The sequence below is a fragment of the Nasonia vitripennis genome, chromosome 4 (genome assembly GCF_009193385.2).
Source record: "Nasonia vitripennis strain AsymCx chromosome 4, Nvit_psr_1.1, whole genome shotgun sequence".
Taxonomy (NCBI): Eukaryota; Metazoa; Arthropoda; class Insecta; order Hymenoptera; family Pteromalidae; genus Nasonia; species Nasonia vitripennis.
The window spans coordinates 750,849-771,521 of NC_045760.1; the positions used below are offsets into that span (position 1 = coordinate 750,849).

Below are 20,673 nucleotides of genomic sequence, written 5' to 3' on the forward strand. Positions count from 1 at the left end.
AGTTAAACACCCCGGTCTTTCGAAACGACCTTCCGCGCTCTTTTTGCGCCGAATATCGCCTTCCGAGTGCATCGGCCTCTCTCGCTGTACGCGCGGAGATTAGAGGCTAGTTTCGGCCGAGTATCTCTCTCTCTCGCGGCTGCTCTCTCCGAGCGCAGCGGAGATTTATGAAGTGTTGGATGCTGCGCTCGCTCAGTCAATGACCTTATAGCGCTCGGTCGCTCGAGCGATTTTCATGCGTGCGCACGTACGAGCGACGTTAAATATAGAAGCGTCGATGCTCGGCCTGTGCGTCGCGATTAATTTGATTTGCGCTCGGGTTAATTGACCAAATCGGTGTTTCCACGCGCTCGATCGCGCCTCGGTGGGGATTTTTCGATTCGTTCGTTTTCGAAAATTCGAACGACGCGGAAAGTCATCAGCCTTGGCTGCGAGATCGTTCCAGCCGCTTGGAAAATTTTGCCACTCCGCGCGCGTATAACTATTCGCGAAGTTCGCCGCTACCGCACGCCGATATTTCAAGTTTGCCGACAACTTGGCAACTTTGATATCAACATATATCTCGAGTTCAGACGTCATTAATTCTCCATCTTTAGTGCAGTTCAAAAGTTAGCTCGCGCGCGCGACCGTACAAAGTGGTGACACCTTGCGATTATACCCTATAACGCATTCTCTCTCTCTCTCTCTCTCGCTCGCGCGAGGATATTCACCTCCGCAGCTCTTGCGAAATCTCGCGAGTCGTTGTTATTCAATGGGGGACAATCACCGCGCCGGCTCTCGAGTCAGCGAACTGAAAAAATTACATAGACGCGCGACTTGCGAGAGTAAACTTGAAATCGAAGCGAGAGTCAAACATCTGACGTAATGCCCGCAGTGATACGACTGATCTCGCGCTCGCGCGCCAACGGCGAGATTTTCTTTCTCGCGCGCGGAAAAAGACCGCCGTTCGCCGAAACGAAAATTCGCTTCAAAGCGAGCTTCTAATATTCGCCATCAATCATGGCCGTGCTGCCGCTTTGTTGTGACAGAACGGCCGCGCGCTGATTCCCCGAACTCGCTTTTTTCGTTTAAAAACAACGCGCAAATATTAGACGACAACTCGAGAGACCGAGAGAAATCAGTCAATTAGCGGGCTCGAAAATGCGCTTGAAACGTCGATATCGAACTTGCGTTTCGGATTCATAAAACCTCCGCGGACGATCGATCATTGAAACGGATCGCCAATTTCAACTGTCATCGCTCGTAACTTCCTTGTTATCTGCGCGCGTTAGTCAGACTGAAATAGCCCATCTTTATGAAGCGCGCTCGTACTACAGTGCGTGGCCCGCCGATAAAAATGTTCAATCCGACTGAATTATTATTCCAATGAAATACGCGTGATTAATACTCGTGTTGATGAAATAAATTTCAAATTTCTCAGCTCCAGGCCGATCTTCAATAATATTTTAGAAAACGAAGTCACGTCGACAGATTAAAATCGAATGACTAATCGCTATTTCGGAATAGAAAAAACAAGCTCGAACTCGTCAATTGTACAAACGCGCGCGAACTCGTGGCGTATTTAGCGGAGGCCAACAAAAGCTGCAGCGCAGCGGCAGCAGGTGTAGGAGCGTCGAACTGCAGTATTTTTCGCGTTTTCTTCCGTCGTTTCCACGCGGCAGAAAAGAAGGAGAACGCGGGGCATGTCGAAACGGCAGCTGCGTGCGTATGCGCGTATTTATATTGCTCTCGCGAAAAATCGTCGCGCGTTTATGCGTGCGGGCGCAGCTCTCCCGCGCTAAAGTGGCTGTTGACCTATCCTAACCAGCCTTCAGCGATAGCATTGTCAGCGCCGAGGGATTTTTACGCGGTCATTAGCATATTTTTCGAGGACGCGCCTCCGTATAAATACGGTTTACGAGGAGACTCTCTTTCTGACTTGCGCGCTTTATCGCGTCGAGCGCTTTTCGGCCTTATCGCCGGCCTTGAGCGAGTTTATTCTCGTCGATTTCTTTCCAGCTTTCTTCGGCCGATTTTCCTCGAGGAATTTCGTTTTGGGACTGAAAAAATAAGCGGCGGGCAGAAGTGCGCAGATCGAGCGAGAGAGCAAATAAGATATAAACTTTCCGCGAAGAGGATCGAAGCTTGCAAAAATAACAGCGATTTAACCGGTAGCCGGGGCTGATATTATTTTTACCATGATTAATAACGGCGAGGTACATTTCAATATCACGCACCGCGATGTTGCGAGAGTGATTCAGGCCGAGTGACATTTTCATTATCGCTGCTTTTCGAAAAAAACAAAAACACCGCGGCGCATCGGCTGCCTCGCCGGTCGTCAATAAGCGCGTAACCTGCGGCTGCCCGCGAAAAACAAGAAGAAGAGGAGGAGCTGCGAGAGCGAAAAAGAAATCTCGCTCGTTCGTTTGAAAGGAGTAAACGGCCTTTTGTCACAAGTAACGAGCCTCGAAATGACGCATTTTTTATTTTTATGAGCGAAAACAGATTAAGGAAAATACCGTTCAATAATACATTTTCGAGAAATGAGGCGCGACATGCAACGAGAGGTGCGGAGGTGGGAGAGCCGCGTCGGCGGAGGCGGCGAAGGAGGGAGAAGGTGGAAGGAGAGAGAGAAGAGGGTCGAAGCCCTCGTCGATCCTTATTTTTCACGGCGGAAGGTCACGAGCGACTGGTCAACGCGCCGGACGTGCCTTGTCTTTCTCTTTCCCGCGTTTTTCCACTCAAGTAGCTCTCCCTCCTCTCGGCGTAAGTATGTGTGTGTCGTGTCGGCTCCGCGCGAGCGAAAACGCCCGAGCTTCCGAAATACATTCACCTGGAAAGCGGACGGACGCGCGAGCGACGCTTCCCCGTATATTAGCCTTGCTGGCGGCGCACGCGACCGGAATATGGAGAGGAGATTCATTGATTGGGACGTTCTCGGGCGATCCGTCAAAGCGAGCGCTCGTTTTTCAGAGTTTTGAATTTTATTCGCTCGGAGTGGGAGGACCGGAGGAGGCCTGATAAATTTCGCCTCGGGCGATATATTAGCTCGGGCATCGCTGGAATCACGCCGGTTTCTCCGAACTTATGCATTCGAGCCGCGGACGTGGGTGTCAAGGCGCGCGAGGTTATCGACATCTCTCTCGCACGTCAATTTTTCGAGAACCGACTAACGCGCGCTCAAAGTTTGTCTAGCGGTCGAGCGGCAGTAAACCGCAAGCGGAAGTAAAAATTCAATGGAGCTCGCTAAGAAGTCGATAAAAATCAAAGAGTGTAAACCGCTCGCTCGCTCGCTCGCTCGTTTGCGCGCATAAAACTGGCATCGACTACTCGCCGTTACACACCGATATTTTTAGGCGGCTGGCGCGGCGCGCAGTTCTCAGGACGTTCACTTTCGGTTTTTGGCTCGGCGACAAATTTCTCCGACTTTTTTTCCCACGAAAATATGCGCACGCGAGAGACCGATGCGCCTTGATAAATCTCCCGCGCGGGCGTTGATTCGCCGAATCGCCGCAATTAGCGCATTGCGTAACGAATTCAATTCGGAGGAGTGCAGCAGATACTCGCAGTCGAGAATCGCATCATTTTTCTCCGTCCGGAGGCGCTCGAGTAAAAAGCTAACAAGGTCGGCAGGGAAAAAAGTGTCCTCGGCTTTTTAGTGCCTCTAGATGAATGAATGCTCGTGCTGTGACGAGCCACGCCGCCTCGCGTGCGCGAGAAATTTAGTCGACCGTCAACTTGATCTGATTTATAGGTCGCTCTCGATCGCGGGGCAATGTTTTGAAATAATTTTTGCTCCCCACTTTTTCGCAGCGAAATCTCGCGAGATGGAAAATATTTGCCCGGGTAGTCATCGAAAACATTTGCACAGGTGAAGCGCAGAAACAGAGCGCCTCTATACCCGCTGCAGGAATCCCGCGATGCAAGATTCGGATAAACTCCTTCTGCGCGCAGGGAAAGAGACAATCGAGGCTCGAATTTATTGCGACCTCGACTCTGCAGCGGCTTTTGTCCGCCTCGTACTATTGCAACTCCTACATATGCGCCGTATTTTTATTTCTCGCCTCAGCTGCTATACCGTCGTGAATTATTTTTCCTCCCTCTCGCTCGCGGAGAGCGACCGCGCGAGATATATGACTAATGTTTCCAAAGTGACTCTCGACTTTCTCGCCTCCCGCTCTCTGCTGCAATCGCGCGAGTTTGCCGTCTGCGCGGACGTGGAGTAAATGAAGCGTGCATCGCGCGAATTCGATTATTTGGATGGACGTGAATTTCCAAGATACTCTTTGGGCCAGCTTTCGAAATACAAATACACAAATATTTACGTAACGCGCGAGCGAGGAGAGGCGGTATGTTAAAATTATGTAGATTGGACGATTTTGATTAATAGATCAGGTGCAATCGAAATTTATGTCGCCGTCAAAACGCGACTTCCTATTCGGCGTCGGGATATAAATAAACGTTATCGATGGCCACGAGAATTTAGCATTTATATAACTTTTCGACTTATCCAATACACACAGCAGCGCGATCTGCATAAAAATTAAATTTGGAACGCATCCGCACAAACCGTCGGTAATGCGCCTTAATATTCATCGTTTACCTTTTTTCCAGCAGCTCTGAGGCTGTCCTTTTTGAAAAAACACAAACGGCTCCCCGACCGTATCTGCATCGCTACACGGTCTATTTTGCATACACCCGGCGCGTCAAGAGGTTGCAGTCTCCTGCTATTATACTTTTTGCATCGGTGTATCGAATTAAAAAATCTCCTCCCCGGCGCGCGAGATATCTCGAAAACAACGGAACGTCAATCAGGAAAGTTAGGAGAGCGACTTACACACACACACATACACACAGACACACGCCACAATAGCCGACTCGAGACACGAAAGCTCGCGCGCGCAGAAAGAAACGTGTCCGCCCCGTGGCGTTCTCGCATGCGTGCAATTTGTAGCTCGGCCGATTTTTCTCCCTCTAGACGGTGGTAGAGCTCTCGCGTTGCACGACATGCCCCAGGGCCGAACTCTGTCAACATCGATGTACCCGCTACGATGTTTATACACTCGCACACAGGGCGCCGCGGAGCTGAGAACGAGAGCGCCCGGACTTGCACGTTTCGCATAAATTATAAGCCCGGCTAATATACCCGCGTCGCGCGGAGAGTACATCCATCCCCCTCGCTCGCGCACACGCGGTCATGACAACTTTTCGAGCGGCGATAGTTGCACAACTACTAGGCGTCGTGACGAGTGCGTGCGCCTATAGCATACACACTACACACGCGAGATATCTGTTCGCGCAGTCGCTTATGTGCTCGCCGGAGCGCGAGATAGGCCGCGATTGAAAGAATAACGACCTGGATCGGCACCGACGCGGACGACGACGCGAAACCCCTGCGGTTTTCGCGCCGCTGCTCGGCGGAACAAAGCGAGGCTGCGTATCCGGGATACTTTGCAAAATCGTCGATATCGCGAGCGCCTTTATCTCAGCCGCGACTTAATTCTCTCGGATATATAGCGAGGAAATTCAATCGCTTATTTTCAGCGATGCTCGATCGCACCTCTTGCGAAGCACCGAGCGCACGGAATTATTTCGAATTATTAAGCAAACAGCATTTTCATCGTGTTCTATTTTACGCGCCCAAGGCCGCGGAGGAGCGCGCGTCGAGCGAAACGCGAGTTACGGAGAGTCCGCAATTACACTGATGCCCAATCAAAGCGATAATCCAACTTTTTTCCATCAGTGCACAGGCGCGATATTGAGAGGGAGAGAAAAAAGAGCGCGCGGGATTATAGCGGATGCCATTCAGCGCGTACGGCTTTTATCTCTCAGGCGTATACGCGCGACAGACGTTGACGTTATCGCGCCCGCGAGGCTTGAAGTTCATTTTTATTTCAATCCTGCGGATATCTTTATTTATGCTAATCGATCGATCCTCGGGCCGTCAATGTCTTCGGCGCGTCGCGGAGCCGGGTATTATACTCGTTAATCCGCTCGCCCTATCTCTCTCGCCTCGCGCGGGCGCGCGCGCGCGAAAATTCAGCGGAACGAGCGAAAATAAAATCGCTGGAAGAAGAATTATTCCTCATCCACGATTTAGTCACACAGCGCGCGAATATAAATTTCGACCTCCTCTCTTTCTCTCTCGCGAGCGCGGGCAGGTTCGTCGTTCGCGCAAGGTCCGCTTAAGACAATGATTACGCGACGAATATACATACACGCGCACACATGCGTCATTCGACGGCGAGGACGCGGATGCACCGTCGCCCGCTGCATGCGATGAACTCTCCCAAGTACACGCACACGCGCGCGCATATACGAGAGCGCGGAGAGCCGAAGAGTATAAAAAGAAATCCTGGGTCATCGAGCTTGGGCCGCGCTGCTCTTGTGTGACGTATGCACGGGAGTCTGTTGCCTCCAGCGGTTCTCAAACCACTCGCTCGAGGCTTTTCTCCCCCCTCTCTCTCTCTCTCTCTCTCTCTCGCAGGTAAACCTGCCGGTGTGTGTGTGCTTTTTTCTTTTAGAGAAGCAGCGCGATTTCCGTTACGAAAGCCGGCTTTTATGTTTCGAGCGAGAAAACTCGTCGCGATCTTTCGCAATTCGTGAACGCGCGCACATTCGATAATTATTTACACTCGCGTTACTGCACTTGGATTGTTTTACCGTAACGTCGACAGCTCGTTTCCCCCCCCCCCCCCCCCCCCCCCGCGTAATTGCGGCTCTAATAAGATGTAATGTCTCGAGCGAGCCTGTGTACGATTTCATTTTTATATGGGCTGCACACACGACGAGTCGCGTCCTCGACTTACGAGCGAAAGAACCGCCGTACAGCACGTCGGAGCATTTATCCACTTGAGCCCGTGGCTCATTTTTAGTGCACTTTGTACAAATAAATCGTTACGGGCCGAGAGAGAGAGAGAGAGAGAGAGAGAGAGAGAGAAAGAGAGAGAGAGAGAGAGAGAGAGAGAGAGCGAGTGATTAATGACGCGCGTATCATGCACTCGCTAAACATTGACTTGTGCGTATGTTTTCGCCTTAGTCACGCGGTGGATGATGTCATTAGTACAAATAGAATTAATGTTGCTCGCCTGTATAAATTACTCATTGACTCGATTTTCTCGTTTTCGCACGCCCGAAAGACCGGGATCCAATTTCATTTTACCGGACCGGACCGGTCGGATTCAATTTTTTCAAATAGTCCGAGAAGTCGATTTTACACCTACGGAAATAAGTCAACAATATCCCGCACGCGCACAGAAGACAATATGTATGGCCCGCTGCTGGCGCTGTCAACTTTCTACATGCATCCACGCAACGGGCCGCGAATCGGTTCGATTGAATTTCCTGACTTATCGCCGCGGCGTGCATTCGGAAGCCGCATTAATCAACGCGGTCTCCTTCGAGCGACCGGATAAGCCCGCGCTGCGAATTTCAAAGAAACAGGAGAAGCCGATTTCTATGCCCGCAAATAAAGCTCTCTCCGCCGGCAGCAGCGGCAGCGGCAGCAACAGCGACACACAGTCTACTCTAGTTCTCCTTATCTAATCTCTAAACGGGGACAACACTCGCGTGCGGCAAAAGTGCATCGCGCGAGCGCGGCTTTATTTGGCGAGCGCGAGGCACACGCGCCCGATCCGCGAGACGGACGTCGCGCTGTTTGCCTGCCAGATCGAGATAAGCGACGTCGAGCTTCGTATAGTACGGGGATGTGCATAATACCTCGGATGATCGGGGGAAAGACGAATCGCGAGGTGCCTTTTTCGCGCGATCCATCAAAAGCGCCGGGTGTGATGTACGCGAAAGTTCAATTTCGCACGAGCAATCGACTTTCTCATCCCCTTATCGAAGCGCTGTGTACACACGCGTGTAAGAGACTTTTCGTCGTGCAATTACTCGCTTTCTCGGAGTCGCGAGTCGGCAGATAGCTTATCGGAATCGCACGCTCTCCTTCAAGGCGCGCATAACGCGCCGGCGGAACTCGATTTAATCGTTGCTCCCGAGGAATGCCTCGGCCCTGGGAAAGCGTATGCGCGGTCCGAGCGCTTTACACGAATCCGGAAAAACTGCTTCGTCAACGGCGTAACGGATAGCGCGCCGAGTAAAAAATGTATATCTCGCATCTGCCGCTTATTCAGCGACGATCAATCTGGGAGAATCTTTAAAAAGCCGTCCGACCATATGCCCTGTTTTGGCAAATGCGAAGGCGCGACCGGCGAGAATCGCCGAATACGAAAGTCATCATCTGGACAATTACGCCAGGCTGTACTGCATATCCCACGGAAAGCCCCGAAATTCGTACCGCAAAACCTCGCGTCGGTCACAGTACAGCCCGCGCGAGTTTAAAAAAAAAGAGGAGCGCAGCATTCGTCGTCCCCTCGGCCGCGGCGAAAATCCAGAGTCACGGATGCCAATAAAACACGACCGCAGCAAAGCCGGTGCAGCGCGTTTAAAAGCTGATTTGCGGACTGACTTGCATCGCGAGAGAGGCGGAGTGTGGGGCTCGCGCGAGGATAGTTATGACAGGCGATATAGTTAGCAATAGCCGAGGAATAACGCTCTGTCACTTTATGGGTGTCTCTCGCGCGGCTCGAAATGACGCGTGAAATAAGTTTCCTCCGCTGTAGCTACCAGCGGCGCACATTGTCGCTCGGATTTCTCTCGGGCCCTTCGACGCGGAAAATGAAGGATGAAAAAAGCGCGCGAGTGTAGGCTGCGTACGATTCGACGCGCACCGAACGAGGGTGACAGGGGGGGACTCGTAAATAATTACGCTCGATTCGTCGCCCGCAACTATTCTCGATGCTATCTTCGCCGAGGCTTATACAAGAGCTGTTAACCGTTCGAGAACAAACATTCGATTAAAGTTTTACAAGCAACGAACACGCCGCGTGGAAAGCGAAACGTGACTTATAAGCAGCTAGCCGGTTCGTTCGAAAATCGATAAAGCGGAGAATTTAGTGGACGTTTATAGCGACCGACAAATCAATCAATAACAATGTTAATTGTGTTCGCCTTTATGCACCTCTGTTGACATAATGTATTCGCGAAATCTTTTCAGCGGAATATTGAAAATCGCCGTACGGTTTGCATTGCGGAGCTTACGTAAGCGTTGCGCGAAAACTGCTTCATTCATTTTTTCGCAATAAAAGTTGATTGACTGAAAAATTAAGCATTTTTTGTTCTTACCGGTCTTTAACGAGCCTGTCAGTGTTCATCACGTCCGCGCGCGAAACTTGGCTGAGAGAGTGTATTTTCTATCGGTCTGAAATATCTCGCGATCATGATCGTCGCGATGTGTTTTAGTAAATAAAAACGATGTCTCGGAATCGAATCGGTAACTAATGACGCCGTAATGTAGCGACGGAGTCGAAGGAAGAAAAACTTACCCTTGGAGCGATCGATAAATCTTCTCAAGCACGTCCAGTCACATCTACGGCAATCAATTAAACAGCTCACTTAATGCAAACGTATGAATAATCGATCCGTCCTAACGGTAACGATTTTCTCATTACAAAAAAAGCCGAAGCTCCGCGTGATTCATCGACGCGCGCGACTATCGCGTACTCTCAGCGGCTTTTCGTCGCTCATCCGTGTAAAATCGCTAAACTCCCAGCTCTGCTATACCTGCATGTGCGCGAACCCGTTACGAATCTATACATAGGCAAAGACGAAGCGAGCGTGTAACAATATACATCGCCGGAGAGAAACTTAGAGGCTGAACTGCAATCGCGTATACGAGAATAGACAACTTATACGTTACGCGCGGGGGGTTGACTTGTCGCACGGGCAGGTATATAAACGCTCGAAGAGGGTAGAAATAGGCGGGTAAATAAATATAGGTGCGCGCGGCATTCGCGCAATAACGTCGAGTGTGTGTAAGTCTCGCACGCGACCGCGCGTGTTGTTGGGGTCCTATAACGCCGCGCGCGTCTATACGAGCGAATCGAGGCCCTAGGCGACGTCGAGGAGATTGTGTGTACGCAGGAGAAAGGGGGAAAGAGATGATTTGGTGAAGGGCCCCGCTGAGTGAGGCAAAAGTATTATCGACGTGTATAATTTGTAGTAAAAATAATCACGCGAGCGGCTGCGTGAAAAATCGCCGCAACTATCACAACGCGCGCGAGCGTTATCTTATCGAGGCACTTGTCATCGCCGCTGTGTATGCCTCGTTCGGAGTGAAAAAGCGTTATTATTATTGTGACAGCAGAAGTGCTCTATGATTGCCCGATACATATTCATAAACAACGAGCGACCCATTTATTTCCACTTCACTATTGGATCCCACCGACGCGTCCAGTTCCACTTACGCTTTTTTTTCCAAACGCGTTGTGCAACGGAGCGGCGGCGGCTGGAGCTTCGATCGTTTGAAAGTCATTACCTCACATTGTGTGCCCTTTAAAAACCCGTTTAAAACAGCTCCTCTCTCGCTCACTCGTAGAGTATAAATATTCAACATAATGAGGATCAAGGCCGATCGAAGCAGTTTGAAGATTCTCGAATAGGTTCGTGCGGCGGGCGTTCTCGGTTCTCTCTCGCGCAAGGAAAATCACTTTCTTTCTCTCTCTCTCTCTCTCTCTCTCTCTCTCTCTCTCTCTCGATACATCGTCGTCGCGAGCGGCAGACGTCGGGAGATCGCTGCCCCCTGTCAAGGACGCCCACGTACGCGCGCGTACACACACGCGCTGCGTTGCTCTCCCGGCTGCAGCTGCGTACGCCGTGGATTTATGCGTTTCCTTGTTTAGAGGAATACACGGCAACAGGGTTCGATGGACCGATCGAGTTACGCACGCACGGCCGAACAGAAAAGCCATTGATTTGTTCGTGCATTTACGAGCTCTGCAGCTCTCCGGACTTTTTTTACGAGCCCAAATAAACCGATAACTTCCGAGCTACACACTCGCGGCGGCTGCGTTTCGACACTCCGTCGAAAAGCGCCTTTTCGAAAGTGTTATATCCCCGGAGTCCATTACGCTTTACGGCCCTGGAAAAGCAAACAGCATTCCATCCTTCAATCCGTGACGATTAAGCCCGGCCTCGAAAAAGGACTTTAAAAGCAAATCGCCGATAAGCGGCCGCGTACTCTACACGCGCATGACTAACACCAGCAGCATTCGACGCTGCTGTGTGTGCCAGGAATTCCTCTTCGGCAGTGGGTGGCATCGACGCGTCGAGAGGACGGGCCGATAAGTAAATAGCCGAATAACCGTTTTCGAGCCCTCGCGAGCAGCCTCGTCGTTATCGATAAACGCGACGTATCCGCCGACACCTGCGCGCGGAAAGTGATAGCGAAACGATGAGCATCCTTTCTGTCTCTCTCTCTCTTTCGCGCGTAGATTGCGATAAGTAAATTACCCGATACGCGGCAGACGTTCGGCGCTCTCCTTTTTTCAGCGCGAGAAGATGCCGGCGATCGGAGTTGATAGAGGGGCAGAGAGATAAGAATCCTCGGCGCTCCGTTCGGCATCTCGATGCGAATTACTACCTGCCGGGAATGCTGTAAGTCGAGCGGCTCTCTTAGCCCCCTCCGAGAATGTCTTCCGTGCGCTGTGTTTCGCGTCGCGCATCACAAAGAGCGGACTACGTGTTTTCGAAAAGACGCTCCATCTTATGTGCAATGACGCTGGATAATCATATAAAAATGCCAAGCCCCGACAAAACGGACATGAAACGCCGACTGCGGGCTTTTTTAGCGCGGAGGTAATGAAACCGTTCCGGAATGCAAATCCGCTTAATACGCGGGCATTTGCAAATCAAATCAGTTTTCGATAAGGCAGCGAAAAAAATAGACAAAGATAAATTTCGCGAACGGCGTGTAATCCGGCGTAATTACACCATTCCCCCGCGGTGGCGGTGAGCGCTCTGTGTGTGTGTGTGTGTGTGTGTGTGTCTGCGTTATCGTCCACATTAAGAGCCTCGGAATTAAAGCTGTACAGCAGCGGCGGCTGTCTAGCTTGGGAAAAGCCGCGAGTCGCTGAATTTATGGCGGAGTCTCCCTTTCCTTTATACGACGCTCCACGTACAGTGTGCGCTGTACGGCGGATCAACGACAGAATACACATGCGTGACAGTAAATTTAGCGGCGAGATAATCAGCCCGCGCGGCGTTCAAACATCGGACAGAAACATTGTCGCTCATGCCTACATTATGCATGGCGAAATTGATGATATCGCGCGCGACGATTCGCGTGTTTGATGGATTCGCGCGAACGCAATTAGCCGCGCGTGTTTTATCGAGGCAGCTCGTTCGCCTTAGCTTTCGATGTTCTCGCGACAATCGCGCAGCGGATATTCCGCGAGGGGGCTGCGTGTAAAAATTCTAATTATAAAGCCAAACGCGGAGAGATAAAAATCGAAACGCCTCGGCGGCGGCCCTTGCCAAGCTCGGCTCGTAAAAAGTCCGTTTGAAGTCGAAGACGCGTGAAATTCATTAGGCCAGAGGAGACGAGCGTTCGGCTTCGATTATAGCATATGACCCGTGGCGGCTCCGTGAAAAAAAGGTACCGCCGCCGCCGCCGCCGGCTCCGTAAATAGAACGCGCGACGTGTATCCCTCCGACGACGGCCGGTGTAACGCGTTATAGCGCGCAAATATGAGATATTTTGAATATAAAAAGGAGAGCGGCGCAGGGCGTCGATTTGTTTTCCCGAGCCGGTGCAGCAGCAGTGCGGCCGACGTGTGCGGAGTGCCGAGAACGCTGAAGTCTGAGATAATAATCTACGTGAGTTCGAAGAACGGAGAGGATCGTGAGAAATGCAGATTTGCGTTGGCGGAAAACGCTGACTCTGTCGTAAACACGTCCAGAGTCAATAGGGTTTTAAATTACCGCTGCCGCTGCAGCTCTGCGGAAGATAATGTATGCGCGCGAGTCTTCTTTCCGAGAGCGAATCAAATTTTCACCTGACCCTCCCGCGCTTCTCGTGCGTGTGCTGGAATGAAATTTTGCATAGTCGCAGCGTATACATAGCTCCCTGGGAGCTATAATAAGCATTTTCCCTACCCTTTCGCATCGATCCGCGCGTGTTTTATGGCTTTTTTCTACCTCTTACGCAAACACCAGCTGTATACACTGCTCTGCCACGCGGAAATCTAAAGTCCGAGAGCGTTACGTGTTTCCCCGCCTCCGTCGCGGACTTGGCCCGAAAGATTCCATTAGAAATTAATGTATAACACTCGCGGCGGAGCATTAATCGCCGCTGCCGCCGCCGCCGCCACTTCAATAAAAGCCGATGTAATAACAGGCGTCATCGGCAGTTGCGCGAACGTGTTTTTCGAGGGATTTAAGATCGTTATTTTCGCCCGCGAGCGCGTATCAAAGCCGGGGCTCTGGGATGTATAAGAGCGAGAGCGAGCACTGGATAAACTGCGACTAATGGACCGGAAGTTGCGATACGAAAATCGCTCTGTCCTCGCCTCGTTTTTTTACAACGCGGGCTATTCATCGCCCCGCGCGCGATCTGTTTTTTAAGCCTCGTTTTTCTTTAGCTCCAGCTTTGATTCATAATGGGCGTCGGAGTTTTCGCGCTACAACTGCGCGTCGTAGCATCATCAAAGGAGAGGATAAAAACTGTGTATCAATCCGGCCTCTAATCGCTCGTGCAGCCGCGCGAGTTGTTTGAAAAACAGCGGCAATTTGCGCGACGAGGCGAGAGGAGAAGGCTGTTGGCCCTCGAGACGACGGCGGATTTTACGAGGTCTAATTTAAAACCGCAAGTGCATGATTCAGAGCGCTGCGCTCGCTCGCTCGCTCGCATCACCTTTTCGGCCGAGGCGCGAGCAGCGACCGGTTTTGGCAGTCGCAGTTGAAACATGTGTTTCCAATAAGATTTTACTGCCAGATAAATCAGCCGAGCCGTTTTATCGTCGGATTACGATGTTCGGCCGCCGCAGCGGGGATCGGCTATTTCGCGATGCGCCGAAGGGCTCGCGAGCGATGTCGGGAAATGCGGAAACCGCAGTCGAAATTTCAAGTCTCGCTCATTGAATCATTCGCAGCGCGCGCTCGAAACAATTTAGCATATTTACATTGATGTCACTGCCGGTTATAGATCGCTTCGAAGAAATTTATTGAAAAAACAAGAACAAATTGCCCGGCCGGCGCAATCTCGGCGCGGGAATCTCCTCCGCGCGGCAATCAATATGCGCATACTCACTAACACCTGCGCGCGGCGATATGAAGATGTGTATCTAACAATCTCGATAATTCCAGGATTAGAGCCTCGCAGTCGCCGTCATAAATGGCATAATCAATGCCTCGTTGCTTAGCCACCGCGACGCTAGGCTCACTCGACCCCCCCCCCTCTCTCTCTCTCGAGTCTTATAAATGATACCGTTGACTGAGCGCGCGCGCGCGCGCGTCGTTGGATCATTGTAATTTATGAGTGTTTTGCAAAAAAGAGAGGAGATGCGGAGGCAAAAAATTAATCGCATCCACGGAAAATCACGGATCCTCAAATGGATTTTTTTCTCCTACTGCGGTGATCGATTCACGCATAAGCAGACGTACATCGTTCAGATTTCCTAAAACAGGCATACATTTATTTTTCGGGGCATCCTACATAGATAAGGTCTAACGACTACATTCATCACGTCTGCGGCGGCGGCGGCGGCGGCGGCGGCGGCGGTGGGTTAGCGGCAACTCTGTATACCGTACACACAGCGCCGCGCGTATTTACGCCAAGTATACGACACACTTTTGGGATAATTTGAATTTGATTTCTTTGACCCGGATGTCTAATGGACTGTTCCGTCCGCGGCTGGCGAACTTTAAACTGGAATGGCGTCAAAATACGGATAAAGCCGCTTAATTTTGAAACGAGTCCACGCGCAGACGGGCCGAGTGCGTCCGAATTAGAGCTAAAGTCCGAGACTCGAGGCTCTTTATGGTCGAATTAATAAGTCTCCGCTGCTGCTTGAAGCATCTTTTTTCACTCTCTCTCTTCCGTGACGAGCATATTTTAGCTCGCGCGCGAAGGAACTGGTTTCGCGTTATGTACATAATTACATTACTATGTGTGCACTCCATTAGAAAAACCTATACAACGTTCTGCCGCGGACTCTGCGATCGAGATGGATGCGAGCGTAATTTAATCAGCGACTACCGTTTATAAATACCGAGTGCAGCGCTTTTGAAATTTAAAAACGATGATCAGCGGCAAAAACTCCTCTCGGCTCCGGCAAGAAATAAGCGGATCCGAGGGGCATTCCATTATTTTTCCAATAAACCGCTCTCCTCCCGAAATTTGAAAAAAGATCGAGCAAGAAAAATCCGTAAAACTTCAAGCATCCTCTCTCTCTCTCTCTCTCTCTCTCTCTCTCCGGCGAAATTTCAATCTCCGCAAAGCCAAATAAGCTCGGCGCGCACATACACATGCGCGTCGAAGTAATAAGAGGAAAAATAGGAAGGCAAACTCGAGGAAAAGTCTAAATATTCCGTCGAGAGTGGAACTCCATCACATCGGCGCATAAGACGGGGAAAAAAGGAAGAGAGGAAGGTAGCGGGAGAGAGAGAGAAAGAGAGAGAGAGAGAGAGAGAGAGAGAGAGAGAGAAGAGAGGAGAGGAGAGAGGCTGGAAGAAACACCTGGAATCGTATTTCCCGAGGATGCAGTTCGTTCGCCCGAGACGCCCACACGTAGCATAAGATCCTCTCGACCGGCTCGTCCTTTCTCTCTCGCTCCCTCCCTCCCTCTCTTTCTCTCTCGCTCGCTCTCGACGTTCGGGAATTATTATTCCGATTCGCAAAATGTTTACAGGCGAATGTCAGTCGGCCCCTACTCTCCCGACTCGTTTACCGGTGACTATTCTAGGAACGGAGACGCCGAAGGAGTTGGAGGTGGAGGAGGAGGAGGTTGTTTGCGGCGGAGAAAGAGCGAGAGCGAGAGGAAGCTGCTGCATCTCTGCGGCGGGGGTTTGAACCCGAGAGACCTTGGACTAACCATTGCCCTCGATCGCTAGCTATATGCCCATCTCTCCGCCGTTCTCTCGCTCTCTCTCTCTCTCTCTCTCCCGCAGCCGGTTCGGCCCTGGACCAACACCGGCTACCGCTGCAGAGTGTGTTGCTCCTCTCCCTTTTCTCTCCCTCTCTCTCTCTCTCTCTCTCTCTCTCTCTCTCTCTCTCTCGCTTCTCCCCGGCACCTTTCACACGATCGATTTGCCATTTTTTTAATGTTTCCCCCGATAGCATCCGCAGCAACTCTGTTGCTGTGTTGTTGTTTCTCTCCTCCTGATTCCGGGGCCTTTTTCTCTCCGTCCCGCCGAGCGCGCTAAATTGCATAGGCGCTGATCGGCGCGCGAAGAATTAATTCGAGCTTTTCCCGATTTTTGCGATTCCGCAATTACGAGAGAGCCGGCGTCTTACCGCGCGTGCAATCTCGGACCATCTGGAAAAATGGTGCGGAACGCATTCTTACTTCTCCGCGAGATGAATCCCGAGGCGTGCACGAGCGAGAAACTCGTGCAAGAATGATAAGGCAGAATGATAAAGCCGAGTGGACGACCACGTAGGAGCGATAAAAAGGCACGCGGAACGGGAGAGAAAAAAGGCGAAGCATTGAATAAGACGGCACTCGCGCGACACACGCATAAATTATTGATATTCAGACATCAGCTATCGATTTCGTGCCGCTGCTCGGTACGCGCCGGAGACGCGGCCATCGAGAGGCCGGGTCAATAATTTCCCCGGACTGCAGCGCGCAGCTATGGCTTTACACGCAGCTAATATAACGTTGCTCCGAGAAAGCAGCGTCGAGCGGTGATTTGTTTTTCCGCTCGTCGGATGAAGTCGTAACCCTCCGATAGTCGTACACAGAGACAGTTCGAGTAGTTTTATGCGAAGCACACCCGATGGAGTGTAAACAGCTAGCCGATAGCGAGCCATTAGATGGCTTTTTGCACGCGGGAGCTCTTGATACATCATATTATTTTCATTCGTTATAATGCGGCCGAGAGAGCGAGAGGGAGAGGGGAGCCCCGAGCTCGAGGCTTCTTACGTAAAATGCGTTTCTATACGTAATAAGGTTAGACCTCCCACGTCGAGGCGGCTCTCTCGGGTCGATGCAAATTTCGTTTATTACTCTCCCGCGAAATTAGTTTAACGAAGGATCTTTGAGGCGATCGCCGTGAATATTCCTCCCGCGTTCCCGCTCTCCCGGAGATTATTCAAAATTATTCATGGGTTTGTTTTTGCGAACCTTTAAACATTCGGTTTTTTCCGAATTAACGTCTCTCCTCGGGATCGCGCTGAATTAATTAATAAGTAATTTACCTAAATTCGTTGGCCGACTTGTTGTCTCGATATTGTCGCGCGACAAAAACAAGGCTCGCGTCAAGTCAATGATCTAGCTGGAAAAAACAAGGATTTTTTTCAAGACTAAACACGAGAGCGCGCTAAGGCGGCTGATTTACGGGCGCTCGATAGCGCCAGAATCCGTTATGACGCTCGCAATTATTACTTTTCCAAACGCACACACACACACGATCCGGCGTGTATAATTGATGGATTTATCGCGGCCGCTAAACGGGCGCGCGCGGAAAAAGAGCGAGTGGCTGCATCGCGCATTTCTCAGTGTATTTTTACAGCCGGCAGTCGGCACTTTTCCCCAGCGACAAGCGGACAAATGGAGGGAAAAATTGCTCCTGACCTTGAGCTATCGCTAAATCGAAAATTACGGACAGCGCTATAAATAAAGAGCAGCGCCGGCTAAGCCCGCGATTTTTCTCTCTGTCTCTCTCTCTCTCTCTCGACGTTTTATATTTCGCGAGCGCGGCCTTCGCGCGGCACAGCAGCGGATTCCCGAGAATCCAGCGCGGCAGAGGAAGGAGGCGTCGGAGAAAAAAGGCCAAACACTGTCGTCGAACGCGCGCAGTGCAGCTCGGAAGAGTGAAAGCGCGTCATAATATTCTGAGCCGCGTCGCAGAACTGCGTGTGCGTGCGTGTAAATCCGGGCTTCTGGCCGCAGCTACGCTCGCGTTCACGCACACACGCGCGCGCGGAGACACCGGCGGCTATTTCTGGTGCGCTCGCGATTTCAGGTTCAAGTGCGCTCGCTCGCTCGCTCGCGCGCGTAGGCCGACCTTGTAATTAAAAACGATCAGCGCCGTAATCGCTCAACATAGATTTATACTCGCGCCGCGCCGAAATAGCGCTTAATTAGCTCTCGCTATTTTATTCCCTTTTTTGCAGCTTTCCGAGAAGAGCCGCGCGGACAGTGTAGCAGCGTCTGTAAAAATGTCCGCTAGAGAAAAAGACTGGTTGCACGTAATAATTATGTTTCATCGAAAATATTATTTTATTCGAGCAAACTCGTGCAGCTGCATATATACAAACATATTTATTCAGATAACTCAAGGACAGCGGCTCTCGCTCGCTCGCTAGCGCGGCTGAATTAAATTCAGAATCGTTAAGCATCGCGGAATATCTTCTTGAATTTTTAATCCTCCCGAACGTTTACAGTACGCGCGCGCGCGCTTATCGCGTGTCCCATTAACATACAAATTACGCAATTATTCCTCGGGCTCGCGGGCGTTTCCCGTTACGGCTTTTTTCTTATCTCCGGCGAGAAAAAAAATGATCTATTTCTCGCGGGTTTGTCACGATCCCGGATCACCGGAAAAAAGTGCCCGCTCAGCGCAGCTCCTCCTCTCTATTTTTGGCACGAATTCAGGTTCAAGTTGCGCGAGCCGCATAACGGCTGACCTTGCGATCGAAAACAAAAAACACTATAAAATCAGTCCAGACGGACACTTCCTATAGCGCACGTGTGTGCGTACGCGCGCGGCAACGGTAAATCCGTTCAGGGCCGGCTATAAGCGCGATCTTGATATTAAATTCAAGCTGCGCTTGAGCGACGCGCGTCTATTTCTGAGTTTCCGCAAAATCTCCTGGCCCGCGGCATACGATTATGCCTAAAAATCGTGCGCTGAAAGCCCGATCGCCGGCCCGGCAATTTCAAAACAAACGCCGCTACGCGAGGCCCGTGCGAGAGCCGAGCGCGCGAGGAAGACACGCCGCGCAGCGAAACAGGAGGAAGCCCGGGAATCGTAATACATTGTAATTGGAAGCCTAAGCTCCGCTCCGAACGCTAAAGGCATATCAATTGAAGCGACCGATACGTGCGCTTATATTCGCGACTCTCCTCCTCTGCTCCTTATTTTTTCCTTTATCATTTCGCCATGTAAAGCGGCCCGCTAAGAAGCTAATTTGATTGAGCCCGCGTTTGAATACAAATCCCTCCGACACACGAGATTTCCATATTAATGGGCATGCAAATTTTATACCGAATGAAAATAATTACGCGCACTCGGCTCTCTCGTTGCGGATTCCATGGAGGAAATGTTACGTACGAACGTTTTGTATTTACACCTCTCGTGGAATAAATTTGAATTCCTACCTGTAGTATACGTTCTATTTTTAGAAGAAAAAAGCGAATTCGGATCGAAGCGCTGCTGCACCGTCTCGCAATTAGCACAGATCGTTCGCAGCATCTGCATGACGAGCGCTACGAGATGTATTCTTTTTAAAATGCAAGTGCGGGCCTTCGACATGTTTATAGCCGCGCGCGGAAAAAATAATTGGAGAAAGTCTATGTAGACTTTTTAACTCGGCGATGATACTACACTTCCTACAATATGATTCAACGTCAACGAGTCGAGATCTCATCTCGCTCGCGTGCACGGAGTCCTCCTTTTCCACTGATTACAACGCCGCGTTAATACCGATGAAAAAATACACGCGAGAATTTCGGGTAGCCTTTATATCCCGCACGGCTCAAAATTCAAAGCGCGGCGCGTGTACGTACGACCGCGCAAGTGTCCGGGAGACGAATGTCCTCACTGCAGCAGCGGCGGGGCAGCGGAGAGGAGCTTCGAGACTCATACTATATAAAACTGCCGTACAATAAATGTCGGGCATAAAACTGCCGTATAATAAATGTCAAGTGCGTCAACGTTTCGCTCGCTTTTTACAGTCCCCCCCCCCCTCTACCTCCCTCTCTCGCGGACTCTTTTTTTGCGGTCGCCCGAAGCGAATCGAGCGAGAGTTTTTCTCTATTCCTTTCTCTCTCTCCCCCCGCACACGTACGCACACACGTCCCCTTCCTCGTGCACATAATTGAACGGAATGAAATCACGAGAGCTCTGCAGCGCGTTGGCCGCAGACTGACGCGAGGAGGAGGGGAAAAAAATTATGAGCGCGATATTATGTCGGAGGTGGAATTCGGTAATTAAAATAGAAAGTCCGGCGCTGCTTTACGAGGTTCGGCAGGAGCGCGAGAGAGTTGATGAGTCTGCGCGAGGCGTAAACAAAAAAAGAAAAATTATCGACGCGCCGGCCGAACCGGTAACGGCTCTCGTCCTATTGATTGAGCGGTCTCGCGCGTGTGCATATAACTGATAACGATCTGGCGGACGAGTGTTATTTTCGGGACTTTATGGCTGTCCTTGCGAATGTTTATATGGAAATTAAATTAGAATATCCTCTCCACTCTCGAAGAGGAGCTGATTGCTTTGTGTATTTATCCCGGCGAAATGAGATTTCGAGCGCGGAAACACCCTCCGCCGTGATAAATCAGCCCCGCCGTAAAAACTCAGCCGGTCGGCAATCACTTCCTACACGCTCACGCACGCATCGCAGGCTACTCGCGTTTTATTAAGAAACTTATCACTCGACCGGCGCTTAATTCCCCATAAAATCACTGGTCT

General features: G+C 50.9%; 2 protein-coding genes across 5 annotated transcripts in view; one reads left to right on the forward strand and one right to left on the reverse strand.

Annotated features, from left to right (window-relative positions):
- LOC100123314 (serine/threonine-protein kinase MARK2-like) overlaps positions 1-20,673 on the reverse strand; it is a 366,766-nt gene that overhangs the window by 333,558 nt on the left and 12,535 nt on the right. Inside the window, exon 2 of one of the 2 annotated variants that reach the window (XM_031928585.1) lies at positions 9,366-9,409. The exons of the other annotated variant lie outside the window; for it this stretch is intronic. The gene's annotated coding sequence lies outside the window, so the exon portion shown is untranslated. The remainder of the gene's footprint in view (positions 1-9,365; positions 9,410-20,673) is intronic. 2 annotated transcript variants of the gene reach the window in all.
- LOC100680401 overlaps positions 1-20,673 on the forward strand; it is a 221,883-nt gene that overhangs the window by 44,864 nt on the left and 156,346 nt on the right. The gene's annotated exons all lie outside the window — the stretch shown is intronic.